Source organism: Piliocolobus tephrosceles, chromosome 19 (genome assembly GCF_002776525.5).
Source record: "Piliocolobus tephrosceles isolate RC106 chromosome 19, ASM277652v3, whole genome shotgun sequence".
In the NCBI taxonomy this organism is placed as follows: Eukaryota; Metazoa; Chordata; class Mammalia; order Primates; family Cercopithecidae; genus Piliocolobus; species Piliocolobus tephrosceles.
Genome location: NC_045452.1, coordinates 26,439,650 through 26,453,990, shown reverse-complemented (window position 1 = coordinate 26,453,990; position 14,341 = coordinate 26,439,650). Strand labels below are relative to the sequence as shown.

Here is a 14,341-nt window from a genome sequence, read left to right as displayed (position 1 = left end):
GAGACTCTGCCTCAAAAAAAAAAAAAAGAAAGAAAGAAATAATAGAATAATAGGAGGCAAAGTTTCCAGGCAAAGGGAGCTGCCTGTGCAAAGGTCTGGAGCAGGAGAGAACATAGGTCCCATTCTGTTAGTGTTGCACTGAGGCGGAGGATAAAAGGGGACATTGAGGCCCGAGAGGAAAGTCCAGGATGAATCAGAGAGGCCCAGAGGGCAGTGGGGAGCCGTGGGTGAGCTTAAAGCAGGGGAGTGGCATGCTCAGAACTGTGCTTCAGCATGAGCAGGTGGACTCCTCTGTGAAGGCCGGCCCAGAGGGCCAGAGGCTGAAGGCTGGGACGCGGTGCAGAGATGGCACCTGGACTCACCAAGGCAGCCTCCATTGGTGACTGGATACAGGAGGCCTCTGCACTTGTTCGTAATGTGTAATGTGCTTTCCTGGCCCTTAATCCACTTAATCCTCTAGACTATAGCCCTGGGGGCAGGCATTGGTGCCAGGTCGCAGTGATGGCCCCACTTTTCTACCTTCCCTGGAGCTGCCCGTTTCACTAGGGCTAAGTTGGCCTGCCCACTTCTCACTCTGGGTTTGGCCCTGTGATCCATGTTGGTCAACAGGACAAAGTGAAAGTGGCTGTGGCCCATCTTGAGCTGGGGTCTCAGGGGGCTGTGTATCCTCTGGTTGCTCTCCTGTGCCTCTGCCATTGCCACAAGGACACACCCAGCTCAGCCTGGGAGGGTGAGGAGCACTCAGCCTCATTGCCAGCAGCTGGCTGCCCACCAGACATATGGGTGAACCCCACCAAGACCAGAAGAATCGCACCACAGAGCCCAGCCAAAACTGCTGAACTGTGAGCCAAATAAACACTTATTTGAAGCTCCCAAATTTAGGTAGTTTGTTACACAGCTTTATTGTGGCAATAAGTACAGTTTTCTGTCTTCATTTTAAAGACTGTGTCTTTTGAGTTCTCATGGCCAGGGATCCTGCTCCGAGGTCTGTGTGATTTGCCTGCACTGTGTGACCTCCCAGCACCAATCTCAGAGGCCTCAGCTCCTGGGGGACAGGAAGGCAGTTTTGCCCAGCCCTGGGCTGCAGCACTGCTGCAGCCTCCCCTGTATCAGTGTGGCTGCTCCACTCTGCTAGCTGTTCACTCATTGCCACTCCTGTGGTTCCGGCCTGGAGTGACAGCATCATTATCTTCAAGATGCAGCAGTAGGAGTCTTCATTTGATTGTGAGCCTCACGTCTCAGAGCAGAACTGACTCCTGCTGGGAGGCAGGGCTGCATCCTCTTTGTGAAGCTGAAAATGAAGAGGAAAATGTCGTTGGGGGTTATGAAGAATGCGGTGGCATTTGTGACAGATGGCAACGCAGCAAAGTTTCCAATCATCGGGCTTGAAGCTGTTCTTTATTTGTAACTTTGCCTTTTCAGTGCAGGTCAGTTTGGGCCTTGTTATTTTTCTCTAGGCTGATGGCAGAAAGCCAGGTGTGGCGCTGGTGGCCATGAGCAGGGTGCGAGCACCCTCCTTTAGCTGGCCTGTTCAGCCTCGCCTCTGATGCCATCTCTGCTGTGCTATGGTGTAAGGAAGAAGCCAGAAAGCAGGTGACGTGGGTTCCAGCCCCAGTTCTGCCTGTTACTAGCTGTGTGGCTGTGGGCATATTATACTCCTCTCTGGCCTTGAGGTTGTCATTTGCCACCCTCTACACCAGCTGCCTTTGGGGCATGGGGGAGGAGACAGAAGATGTTGGTGGGAGCCAAGCCATGAGGCTCAAAAACATCAAGGGCACAGAGAGGTCAGAGGGGGCTGAACACATTGGCCAGGACTCCCAGCTGCAGGAAACTCACCAGTCCAGCCTGCTCTGCTGACAAGACGTCCCTCCAGATGTCCAGAGGAAGTTCCAGAGGAAGTCTGCCAGCTCGATTTCCCGAGCCTCAGTTTCCTCTTCCGTGAAGTGAGTAGGGCTGTGGCAAAAGTTCCATGGCACGAGGCACAAAGAGTGCTCACCTAGGCCGGCACTTCGTGAGCTCTCTGGGGACATGGGCCATTTTCTCCTCCTCCCAAGGCAGGCCAAGCTCCAGGAAGTAGAAGACCTTCCAGTGTGGAAGGAGGGGGTACTCAAGGGGCGGCCCAATAGGGCTGAAGGTCTTCCCAGGTGCCCTGTGCAAACTTGGGGGCAGGTGGGTGGTGCATGGCAGACCTGGCGTTCCTGGACATGGAGGCAGCCCATGGCCACAGCTGTGCTGAGACTCAGGCCACTCAATCCATCCCTCTGCATCCCTCTCCCCCTCCTCCCTAAAGCCCTGCAAACCTGCCTTCGTGGCCCTTCTCTTCCCTGATGAGGCTTTGGAACGAGCTTCTTTTTTTAGCTTCTCCAATCAGGCTGGCATCGTGCTTGGCTATTGTTAGCATCTCAGCTCGACGTCTCCTTCAGAAAGTGATGAGATCATCCTCCCAGAGGTCCACGGTCACCTTTCCACAAGGCTCGGAAACGTGCAGACCTCCCCTCCCATCCCCTACCCTGGTCGCAGGACAGGGACAGCGACGGCAGTGAGAAGAGGAGTCAGGGACTGAACTAGGAGCAGGAAGGGAACTGGGAGTGAGTGATCAAGGAGAATCTACCGTGGGCTCCAGTGTCCTCTCTGCCCGCCAGCAACCCTTCCTCGCCTCTGGGGCCAGCACTTTGTTTTTCTCTCAAGGAACCAGCTCTCCTTCTGTGTCATGCTGTACTGACCCCCACGCCCTACCAGCCCATCATGCACTGTGTTCCCCCCTGGTTCAGTGAGATTGTCTCCCAAGTAGGATGTGTAACCATCCATTCTCCTTAAACAACCTGTTTTGTTGGAGTGAAAGTTTGCCTCCTTAAAAATAGGAGTTACCAGGTTCGCTTGCAGCTAGGAGTGGCCATGGACATAAGAGAAAGTCTGCCAGTTTGATTTCCCATCAAAGGGGATGGTCTCAGGGGCACACACCCTCCTTCCTGCCTGGAATGTGGATCTGATGCCCAGAGCAGGAGCAGCCACATTGCAACCATGAGGATAAAATGTGCAAAGACTGGACTTACTGAGAAAGATGGTGGCACACACACACACACACATTTGCCTCTTCTTGAAATCCCACTAAAATGATGGTAAAGATCACTTTACAGACATTACCCTCAAGCAGAAAGAGAAAAGGGGAGGAGGCCCAAGCACCAACATTTTGGAGACTGGAAACCTGGTGGATGAGCCGTAACCCACTAGGTGAGCTTGAGAAGCTGAAACATGGCCAGCAGCAAGCAAAGCTGAGAAGCAACAATGGGTCTGGGAGGCTGGAGATGCCAGAGACTTCTGGAGGGGAGTGAAGGAGGATTGTTTCAAACAAGAGCAGTTAGTCTTCCTCTCATGGGAGGGACAGGGACAGACACAGCTCTCCACTCCCACTGCTTGCACAGCTGGGAGATTGCCCCTCCCTGAGCCTGGTAGAAAACCCAAGATTTATTTTAAGAAAGGGTCGGGCAGAGGCCTCTGGATTGGGGGATGCCACTCCAAAAGCAGGGCATGTACTGAATATTGGAGACCCCTGCCTCTTTCTCCTTGCAGCCCCCGGAACACCAGCAGCCAGGCCTCACATGCAGCAGGCGGGAGCTGGGGGATCATTTTGGTTGGGGTCAGTTCCACTGCCCTTCCAAGTGGAAATCCTCACACTCTGGCCCCCAGTGACCCCATGGGGAAGCGCTCTGCCAGATCACCTGCAGTGGAGACCACAGTCAGAAAACGCTACCCAAGGGCTCAGCACTTCCAATCAGCTTCTTTGTTTTTTAAATGAAGTAGACATTTAAATGATGTTTATATTCAGTGAAGTGCACAGATCTTAGCACAGTTTGATGAATTTTGGCAAACTTACTCCTGTGTCACACGCCTCTCTCAAGGTAGAGGACATTTTCTGCAGCTGTAAAATCTCTCACCAGGTCACCCTCCCCGTGGATCCCCATCTCTAGCACCTGCCCTCCCCACCCCCCGCGGGCCGTGCTGTTCTGATTTCTATCAGCATAGAGGAGCCCTGTCTATTCTAGAAGTTCATATAGATGACATCACACAGCACATACTCTTCTGTATCAGGCTTTGTCACCTAGGAGAATGTTTTTGAGAGTCATCTATGTGTTGCAGTTTGCTCCTTTCTGTGGTTAAATGATATTCCATGGTTTAGAATGGAATATTTATCCACTCTCCTGTTGACAGACGTTTGAGTTCTTGATAGTTTTTGGCTATCACAAATAGAAGTGCTATGAATATTCTGGTACAAGTTTTTATGTGGACACATGCTTTCATTTTTTAATTGAATCAATAACTAGACATAGAATTGTGTGGTCACATCGATTTTGTTTAACTTTATGGGAAATTGACATATTGATTCTTAAAGTGATTGTACCATTTCACATTCTTACCAACAATGTATGCATTCTAGTTGCTCCATATCTTTGTCAACACTTGTTAGGGTCTTTAAATTTTAGGCATTCTGGTGGATATGTAGTGGTATCTTGCTGTGATTAAAATGTGTACTCCCCTCCGCCAATGACTAATGGTGTTGAAGATCATTTTATTGTATTTATTTGCCATTTATATATCTTTCTTGGTGAAGTGTTTGCTTAAATCTTCTGCCCATTTTTGGGAAGTTTTAATTTTTTTTTTTCAGACAGAGTTTTGTTCTTGTTGCCCAGGCTGGAGTGCAATGGTGCGATCTCAGCTCACTGCAACCCACACCTCCCAGGTTCAAGCGATTCTCCTGCCTCAGCCTCCTGAGTAGCTGGGATTAAAAACATGCACCACCACGCCCAACTAATTTTTGTATTTTTAATAGAGACAGGATTTTACCATATTGGCCAGGCTGGTCTAGAACTCCTGACCTCAGGTGATCTGTCCTCCTCAGGCTCCCAAAGTGCTGGGATTACAGGCGTGAGCCACCCCGCCCAGCCGGATTTTAAAAATTATTGTGTTGTAAGAGTTCTTTTTTTTTTTAACCTCTGAACTTTTTATTGGCCTCCTGCTCCTCAAAGAGTACCCTGATTCTGCTGCCTTAATGTCTCAGAACTTTGGGGTCGCTGGTCTCAGACACCACTTTGCCATCTACTATCTGGCAGGTGGTCTTTTGGATGGTTTGCATGGACTTGCTGCTGTCCAGGGCATTATCAAGATTGAAGTCCTCGCCATCTTCCAGTAGGTGGCAGTAGGTGGTGATCTCAGCCTCCAGCTTGACCTTGATGTTCAGCAGGGCCTGGTACTCCTGGGCCTGGTGCTGTCCCTCTGCCCAGGTCTGTGCCAGCTCTGACTCCAGGTGCAGCAGGATCCCGTTGAGCTGCTCCATCTGCAAGGTGTAGTGGGCCTCCACCTCCCTCAGGCTGTTTTCCAAACTGTCCTTCAGATTTCTCATTGAGTCCAGGTCGATCTCCAAGGACTGGACTGTACGTCGCAGCTCCATGAGTGTCATCTCAGCAGCTCCAACCTTGGCAGACTGCGTGGTGACCACTGTGGTGTTCTCCTCAATCTGCTGAGACTAGTACTTGTCCAGCTCCTCTCCGTTCTTCCGAGCCAGCTCGTCATTTTGGGCCCGGAGGGCTGCCATGATCTTGGTGAAGTCCTGAGATTTGGGGATCTACCTCCACGGTCAACCCAGAGCTGGCAATCTGGGCTTATAGGCCTTTTACTTCCTCTTCGTAGTTCCTCTTCATGAAGAGCAGCTCCTCCTTGAGAGTCTCAATCTCTGTCTCCAGCTGCAGCTGAGTGACATTGGTGTCATCAATGACCTTGCGGAGTCCATGGATGTCGCGCTCCACAGACTGGCTCATGGCCAGCTCTGTCTCATACTTGACTCTAAAGTCATCAGCATCAAGACAGGCATTGTTGATTTGCAGAACAATGCAGGCATTGTCCACAATAATTGCCAAGCTCTGAGCCCTCAGGTCCTTGATGGTCTTGAAGTAATGGCTCCAGTCTCTGACCTGGGGTCCCTTCTTCTCCAGGTGCTCCCAGATTTTGCTCTTCAGCTTCCGGTTCTCTGTCTCCAGGTGCCTCACTCTGTCCAGGTAGAAGGCCAGGCGGTCGTTCGGGTTTTGCATGGTCTCCTCGTTCTGGGTGCCTCCCATTCCTGCCAGATCCCCAGTCATCCCCGTGGCCAGGCCCACGGACCCTATGCCGGCCTGGAAGCTGGTGGAATGGGACACGGAGATCCTGGAACCAGAGCTCCCGGTGCCTGTATAGACGCTGGCTGCACTGCTGACTGGCCGGGCACCATAGCTGGGGGGCTGGGCAGAGTCCAGGGACCTGTAGTTGGTGGAGAATGTGGATTGAGTGGTGAAGCTCAAGCTGTCCGGGGAGGAGGGCGAGAAGACAGGACTTGGGCTTCGCCAAGCAAGAGTTATTTACATAATTCTAGATACAAGCTCTTTGTCCGATGTGTATTTTGTATATATTTTCTTCTAATGTGTGACTTTCCTTTTCATTTTTGAAACAATGTGTTTTAGGGAACAAACACTTTTAAGTTTGATGCAGTTCAATTTATCCAATTTTTTTTTTATAATTTGTGTTTTTTGTAAGATATTTTGCCAAACTTGAAGTCACAAAGATTTTCTCCTGTATCTTCTTGAAAAAGTTTTACTTTAGCTCTTACATTTAGATCTAGGATGCATTTCAAGTGACTTTTTGTATATAATGTGAAGTTTCAAGGTTCATTTTTAAAAAACATACGGCTGTGAAATCATTTCAGCACTTTTTATTGAAAAAAATTTATTTAAATGTTTGTTGAAAATCAATTGACTATATATGTGTGGGTCTATTTCTACAGTCTGTTTTCTCTTCTATTGTTCTATATGTTCATCTTTATGCAAATTCCACAGTCTTGATTATTGTAGCTTTATAATCAGTCTTGAAACCAAGTGTATAAATCCTCCAACTTTGTTCTTCTTTTTCAAAACAGCTCTGGTTATTCTGAGTTGCTTGCATTTTCATATTAATTTTAGAATCGGCTTGTCAAATTCTACCAGAAAAGCCTGTTGCGATTTTAATTGGGACTGTGTCACATCTATAGATCAATTTGGGGAGAACTGACATCATAACAATTACGTTAGTTTGGGTTTTCTCAGGGTTCTTCTGTTTCCAGAGAAACAGAACCAATAGTATATCTATCTATCTGTATAGAGCTGATCAGATGGATGTGAGAGAAGATTTATTATAGGGATTGGCTCACGTAATCATGAAGGCCAAGAAGTCCCATGATGTGCAACCTGCAACCTGGAGATGCAAGAGTGCAGGTGCTATCATTTAGTCTGAAGGCCTGAGTACTGGGTAGGGGCAGAAGAATGCTGGTGTCTGTTTCAGAGTCTGATGGCCTAAGAACCAGGAGCTCCAGTGTCCAGGAATAGTAGAAGATGGATGTCCCAATTCAAGGAGTTGGGGGTGGGGGGGGGGGGGGGAGAGAGAGAGAGAGAGAGAAAGAGAGAGAGAGAGAGAGAAACAGAAAGAGAGAGAGAGAGAATTCATCCTTCCTCTGCATTTTTGCCTACCCACATTTATAAGGGTGGATGTCTTTACTCTGTCTACTGATTTAAATTCTAATCTCTTTCAGAAACACCCTCCCATATACACCCAGAAATTATGTTTTACCAGCTACCTGGGCATCCCTTAGCCCAGTCAAGTTGACATGTAATAGTAACCATCACAACAATGTCGAGTCTTTCACTCCATGAACACATTGTATCACCCTATTTATTTTGGTCTTTAATTTCTCTTGCCAATGTTCCATAGTTTCCAGTGAACAATTCTTGTTTATATCCTCAATAGTTCATGCTATGCTATGTTAAATGGTTATTTTCTAAAATTTCGATTTCTGATGGTTCATTGCTGGTATATAGAAAGCAATTAATTTTTATATATAGATTTTGTATCCTGAAACCTTGCCAGTCTCACTTATTAGTTCTTGTGGGTTTTTGTAGATTTGTTTAGATTTTCAACAGAAACAGTCATGTTGTCTATGAATAAAGACAGTTTTAGTACATCCTTTCCTATCTGGATGCCTTTATTTCTTTTTCTTTTTTGTGCCTCAATACACTGGTAAGCACCTCCAATACAATGTTAAGTACAAGTAGTAAGAGTAGGCATACTTGCCTCATTTCTGATTTGGAGGGGAAGGAGGAAGCATAGCTTTTCATCATTGACTATGATATTAACTGTGGATTTTCCTTAGATGCCGTTTTTCAGGTTGAGAAAGTAATCTTCTGTCTCTAGTTTGTTGAGTTTAAAAAAGGAAAATCAGGAATGGATGTTGAATTTTGTCAAATGCGTTTTCTGTATCTATTGAGAGGATTATATGGTTCTTTGAAAATATTTTTAACTAATTGATAAATAATAGCTGTGCATATTTTTGAGGTACATGTGATAATTTTGATACATTTACATAATCAAATCAGGGTAATTGCAATCACAATGGATGGATATTTACCTTTTCTTTACACTAGGAACATTCAAATTACTCCCTTCTAGCTATTTTGAAACGTATAATCAATTAACATTAATTATAATCACCCTACTCATCTGTTGGACACCACATCTTATTTTTTCTACCTAATGTTTTTCTTATTTAACCTTTTAAGATGGTGAATTACACTGATTGATTTTCAGATGTTAAACCAAGCTTGCCCCCCGTGGGTAAGCCCCATGCTAACAAGGTGCATTATTCTTTCTATCTGTCTCTGTGTGTGTGTGTGTGTGTGAAGTTAAATTTGATATGCTAAAATTTGTTTAAGAACTTTTGTGAGAGATGTTGGTTTGTAGTTTTTTTCTTGTAATATTTTTGTCTAGTTTTAATATCAGGATATTGCTGGCCTTACAGAATGAATTGATGTGTGTTCCAACATTTTCAACTTTATGAAAGAGTTTGTATAGAACTGGCATTATTTCTTCTTTATATGTTTGGTAAAATTCACAAGCGGAGCCATTTGGACATGGAGTTTTCTTTGTTGGAAGGTTTTTTTTCACTACAAATTAAATTTCTTTACTAGCTATAAAGTTATTTAGGTTGTCTATTTCTTCTTGAGTGAGATTCGGTGGTATGAACACTTTCAAGGAATCTGTCGAAAGTTTATCTAAGTTGTGTGACGTATTGGCATCACAATGTTCGTATTATCCTTTTAATGCCTGTAGGGTCTGTAGTGGTGTCTCCTCTCTCATTCACGATGCTGAAAACTTGTGTCTGCTCTCTTTTGGTCATGATTAGTCTGGCTACAGGTGTATTAATTTTAACAACTTACTTAAAAGAACAAACTTTTGTTTCTATTTATTTTCTTTGTTTTTCTCCTGTTTTTCAATTCATTAATGTCTGCTTCTCATCATCCCTTTTTTCTACTTACTTAGCTCTACTTTGTCTGATTTCTTAAGAGGCAAGTTTAAGTCAATTTGAAAACTTTCTTTGTTTCTAATAGGAGCATTTACCAATAAAAAAAATTTCCCTCTGTGCACTGTATTAGCTGTATCCCACATATTTTGATATGTGAAGTTTTCATTTTCATTTAGTTAAAAATGATAACTTCACTTGTGATTTCTTCTTTAAATAGTGAATTATTTAGAAATGTGTTTTATAGTTTCAAAATATTTGGGCATTTTCCAGGCGTCTCCCCATTATTGATTTCTAATTTAACCCAATTGTGGTCGGAGAACATAATTTGCATGATTTAAACCCATTCCAACTTTCTGAGACTTGCTTTGGGGCACAGGAAATTGTCTATCTTGGTAAACGTTTTATGCTACTTGAAAACAGTGTGCTTTCTGCTATTGTGGGTGGAGTGCTTTATATGTTGATTAGGTTATGTGGTTGATAATGTTCAAATCTTTTATATTCTACCAATTTTCTATCTAATCATTATATTATTAAATAGGGGTATTGAAATCTCCAGTTACAACTGTAGATATGTCTAGTCCTTCTTTCAGTTCTGTTCTGTCAGTTTTGCTGTATGCATTTTGAATTTCTGTTAACAAGTGCATAAACCTTTAGAATTAGTTGTCTCTTGATGCAGGGACCCCTTCATCATTACGACCTTCTGTATTATTGGCCTGTCTCAGCCTCCTGAGTAGCTGGGATTACAGGCATCCACCACTATGGCTAATTTTTTGTCTTTTTAGTAGAGACAGGGTTTCACCATGTTGGCCAGGCTGGTCTTAAACTCCTGACCTCAGGTGATCTACTCGCCTTGGCCTCCCAAAGTGCTGGGATTACAGGCATGAGCCAGCACGCCCAGCCTTTTTCCATCTTTTTACTCTTAACCTATGTGTGTCTTTACGTTTAACGTTGATTTTCTGTAATCAGTGTATAGAGTTTTACCTTTAAAAAAAAAAAAAAAACTAAGCCGGGCATGGTGGCTCACGTCTGTAATCCCAGCACTTTGGGAGGCCAAAGCGGGCAGATCACCTGAGGTCAGGAGATTGAGACCTGCCTGGGCTACATGGTGAAACCCCTTCTTTACTAAATTACAAAAAATTAGCTGGGCTCGGTGGCGGGCATCTGTAATCCCAGATTATCGGGAGGCTGAGGCAGGAGAATTGCTTGAATCCGGGAAGTGGAAGTTGCAGTGAGCCAAGATTGCGCCACTGCACTCCAGCCTGGTGACACAGTGAGACTTCGTCTCAAAAACAAACAAACAAACAAACAACAACAACAAAAAAACCCAAAACCAACAAAAAACTGAAATCAGTCTCATAATCTTTACCTTTAAATTAGAGTGTCTGGACTACTTACATTGAGGGTAATATAGTTACGATTGAATTTAAATCTTTTGCTTTGCTTTCTCTCCCGCTACTTGTCTCATCTATTCTTGGCTTCTCTTTCCTTGTTTTGCCTTTATTGGATATTTCAATAGTTCTACTTTATTTCCTCCATTGGCGTATTAGCTACCCCGCATCCTGTGTTTTAAAAGTAGTTGCTCTAGTATTTATTGTAGACATCTTCAACTCGTCACAATTAACATTTGAGGACCCCTGCACCCCTTCACATGGAGTGTGAAGCTCCCACGACAGTGCCTTTCCCTTTACATCTCTCTGCTTTTGCACTAGTACCGCCTTGATTTTACTTCTACATTTATTATAAATCTCACAATACATTGTTGTTATTTTTGCCTGAAATAGAAATAATCTTTTAAAGGGCATAAACAATTTTAAAAACGTCTTTTACATTTACTGATATGATTACCATTTTTGCTTTGTTTTGTTTCTGAGACAGGGTCTCACTGTTGCCCAGGCTGGAGGACAACGGTGTGACGTGGCTTACTGCAACCACAGCCTCCCCAGGCTCAAGTGATCCTCCCACCTCAGCCTCCTGAGTAGCTGGGACTACAGATACATGCCACCACACCCAGTTAATTTGTGTAGTTTTTTTTTTTTTTTTTTTTTGTAAAGACAGGGTCTTCCTATGTTGCCCAGGCTGGTCTCAAACTCCTGGGCTCAAGTGATCCTCCTGCTGTGGTCTCTCAAAATGCTGGGATTACAGGTATGAGCCACCGTGCCCAGCCTGATCCGCATTTTTGATGGTCTTTATTCTTAGGTGTTTATTCAGGTTTCTGCTTAGTATGTGCATCATTTTCCTTCTGTCCAAAGGAGGTCTTTTAGCATTTCTTGCGGTGCTGGTCTGCTTGGGATCAAATCTGTCAGTTTCTTACATTAAATTAAATCTTTACCTTGTCTTCATTAAAAATATATTATCTCTACATAGAGTTCAAACTTGACAATTAATTCTCCATCAATACTTCAAAGTGATGATGTCACCCATCTTCTGACCTCTATTGTTTCTTCTAAAAAGCTTTCTGTGAACTTTGTCTTTGTTCTTCTGTGTCTGATGTGTCTTTTTTTGGTCTCTTGCTGCTTTTAATGCTTTCCTTTAACAACATCTGTTTGCAGAAATTTGATTATGAGGCACCTTGGTACGTTTTCCTTCATGTTTCTTATGCTTGAGTTCATTGAGATTTTTGGATCTATAGATTGATAGTTTTCATTAAATTTGAAAAAATATGACCACTATTTTCCCAAATATGTTTTTTTGTGTCCATCCCTCTTCCCCATCGCTTTTCTTTTCTGAGATTCCAATGACATGCATACAGGTCATTTGATGCTTTGTTCATTGTATTTCACTTATTTTCCCACGTTTTTTGATAACTTCTTAGTCTTACATATCCATATTCACCTGACTTTTCTTCTGTGTTGTCTAATTTGTTGTGTGTTTTTCATCTCTTAAACTCTGTCTTGGGTCTTTTAAAAAACTCTTTCATGTCTGTTATTATCAGGTGCATGCTTGCCTCTATTTTCTTGAACAAATAGAGTCTATTTCTTAGGGTTGTTTTAGTATCTTCGTCTGGTAATTCTATCATCGATGTCATTTCTGGGTCTGTTTCTACTGACTGATTTTTCCCCATATTGTGACCTGTCTTTTTCTACCTCTTTGCATGGATGCTGATTTTTGATTAGGTACAAGAAATTGTGAACTCTCATTGTCGGGTGTGGTTTAATTAATTAATTAATTTCGCTGGTATTCCTTTAAGTATTTTTTACAAAATTTTCTGGGCATTAGATCAGTTACTTGGAAACAGTTGGATCCTTCTGAGGCTTGATTTTAAGCTTTGTTCCAGTGTTTCTTTTTCTAATCTGAGGTCACTTCCTCACATGCATGTGCTGATCAGTACTCAGCTAAAGAATGGAGGCCAGGCACGGTGGCTCAAGCCTGTAATCCCAGCACTTTGGGAGGCCGAGACGGGCGGATCACGAGGTCAGGAGATGGAGACCATCCTGGCTAATATGGTGAAACCCCTGTCTCTACTAAAAAATACAAAAAACTAGCTGGGCGGTGGTGGGCGCCTGTAGTCCCAGCTACTTGGGAGGCTGAGGCAGGAGAATGGCGTAAACCTGGGAGGCGGAGCTTGCAGTGAGCCGAGATCCGGCCACTGCACTCCAGCCTGGGTGACAGAGCAAGACTCCGCCTCAAAAAAAAAAAAAAAAAAAAAAAAAGAATGGAGGGTAACCCCTTGGCGTTATAGATATAGGTATAGTCAGTTGTTTGGGCACCATTTGTTAAAAAGATTTTTCTTTTCCCTAACTTGCTTTAGCACCTAAGGTAAAAATAAATCAATTGACCATATAAATGTGAGTTTCCGTCTGGCCTCTATTCTGTTCTAGTGCTTTTATTGGTCTATGTTTATGCCATTATTGTACTGTCTTCACTATCATAACTTTACAGCAAGTCTTGAAATTATATCATAAAAGCCCTCCAATCTTATTTTTCTTTTTGAAGACTTTTTATTGGCAATTCAAGGTTTTCCAATTTCTGCTTACATTTTGGAATCAACTGTGATGATTGTAAGGTTCCGGAGGCCCTCACGGAAACTAAGCAGATGTTGAAGCCATGGTTGTATAGCCTGCAGAACCATGAGCCAATTAATTCTCTTTTCTTTATGAATTATTCAGTCTCATGTACTTCCTCATAGCAATGCACGAGTGGCCTAACACAGAAACTGTACTGAGGAGTAGGTCTCAGATGAGACTTTAGATCAGACCTATGGCTTCTGAGTTAATGCGGGAATGAGTTAAGATTTCAGGGGACTATTGGGAAGGTATGATTGTATTTTGCAGTGTGAGAAGGACATGAGATTTGGGGGGGCCAGGGGCAGAATGATGTAGTTTGGATATTTGTCCCCACCCAAATCTCACATTGATTACCTCCAATGTTGCGGGTGGGGCCTGGTGGGAGGTGATGGGATCATGGGGGCGGATCCGTTATGGCTTAGTGGTATCCTCCGGATGTTGAGTGCGTACTCATGAGATCTGCTTGTTTAAAAGTGTGTGGCGCTGCTTCCCCATCTCTTTTGCTCTGCTCTTGTCATGTGAGGTGCCTGCCTCTCCTTCACCCTCCGCTATGATTGCAAAGTTCCAGAGGTCCTTGACAGAAGCTGAGCAGATGTTGGGGCCATCCTTGTATAGCCTACAGAATTGTGAGCCAATTAAACCTCTTTTCTTTATTTAAAAAAGAATCAACTTTTATTTTATTTTATTTTATTTTTTGAGACGGAGTCTCGCTCTGTCGCCCAGGCTGGAGTGCAGTGGCCAGATCTCAGCTCACTGCAAGCTCCGCCTCCCGGGTTCCCGCCATTCTTCTGCCTCAGCCTCCCAAGTAGCTGGGACTACAGGCGCCCGCCACCTCGTCTGGCTAGTTTTTTGTATTTTTTAGTAGAGACGGGGTTTCACCGTGTTAGCCAGGATGGTCTCGATCTCCTGACCTCATGATCCACCCGTCTTGGCCTCCCAAAGTGCTGCGATTACAGGCTTGAGCCACCGCGCCCGGCCAAGA

At 44.2% G+C, this 14,341-nt stretch overlaps 1 long non-coding RNA gene and 1 pseudogene across 1 annotated transcript; both read right to left on the bottom strand.

The window, feature by feature from the left end:
• Positions 1 to 881: 881 nt before the first annotated feature.
• Positions 882 to 3,977, bottom strand: LOC111548888. The gene is made up of 4 exons (XR_002733547.2): positions 3,875 to 3,977; positions 2,737 to 2,822; positions 1,837 to 1,953; positions 882 to 1,291 (listed from the first exon to the last, which is right to left on the bottom strand). It is a non-coding gene; the product is annotated as an uncharacterized LOC111548888 (long non-coding RNA).
• A 1,067-nt stretch (positions 3,978 to 5,044) lies between these two features.
• LOC113219887 overlaps positions 5,045 to 14,341 on the bottom strand; it is a 28,231-nt pseudogene continuing 18,934 nt past the window's right edge.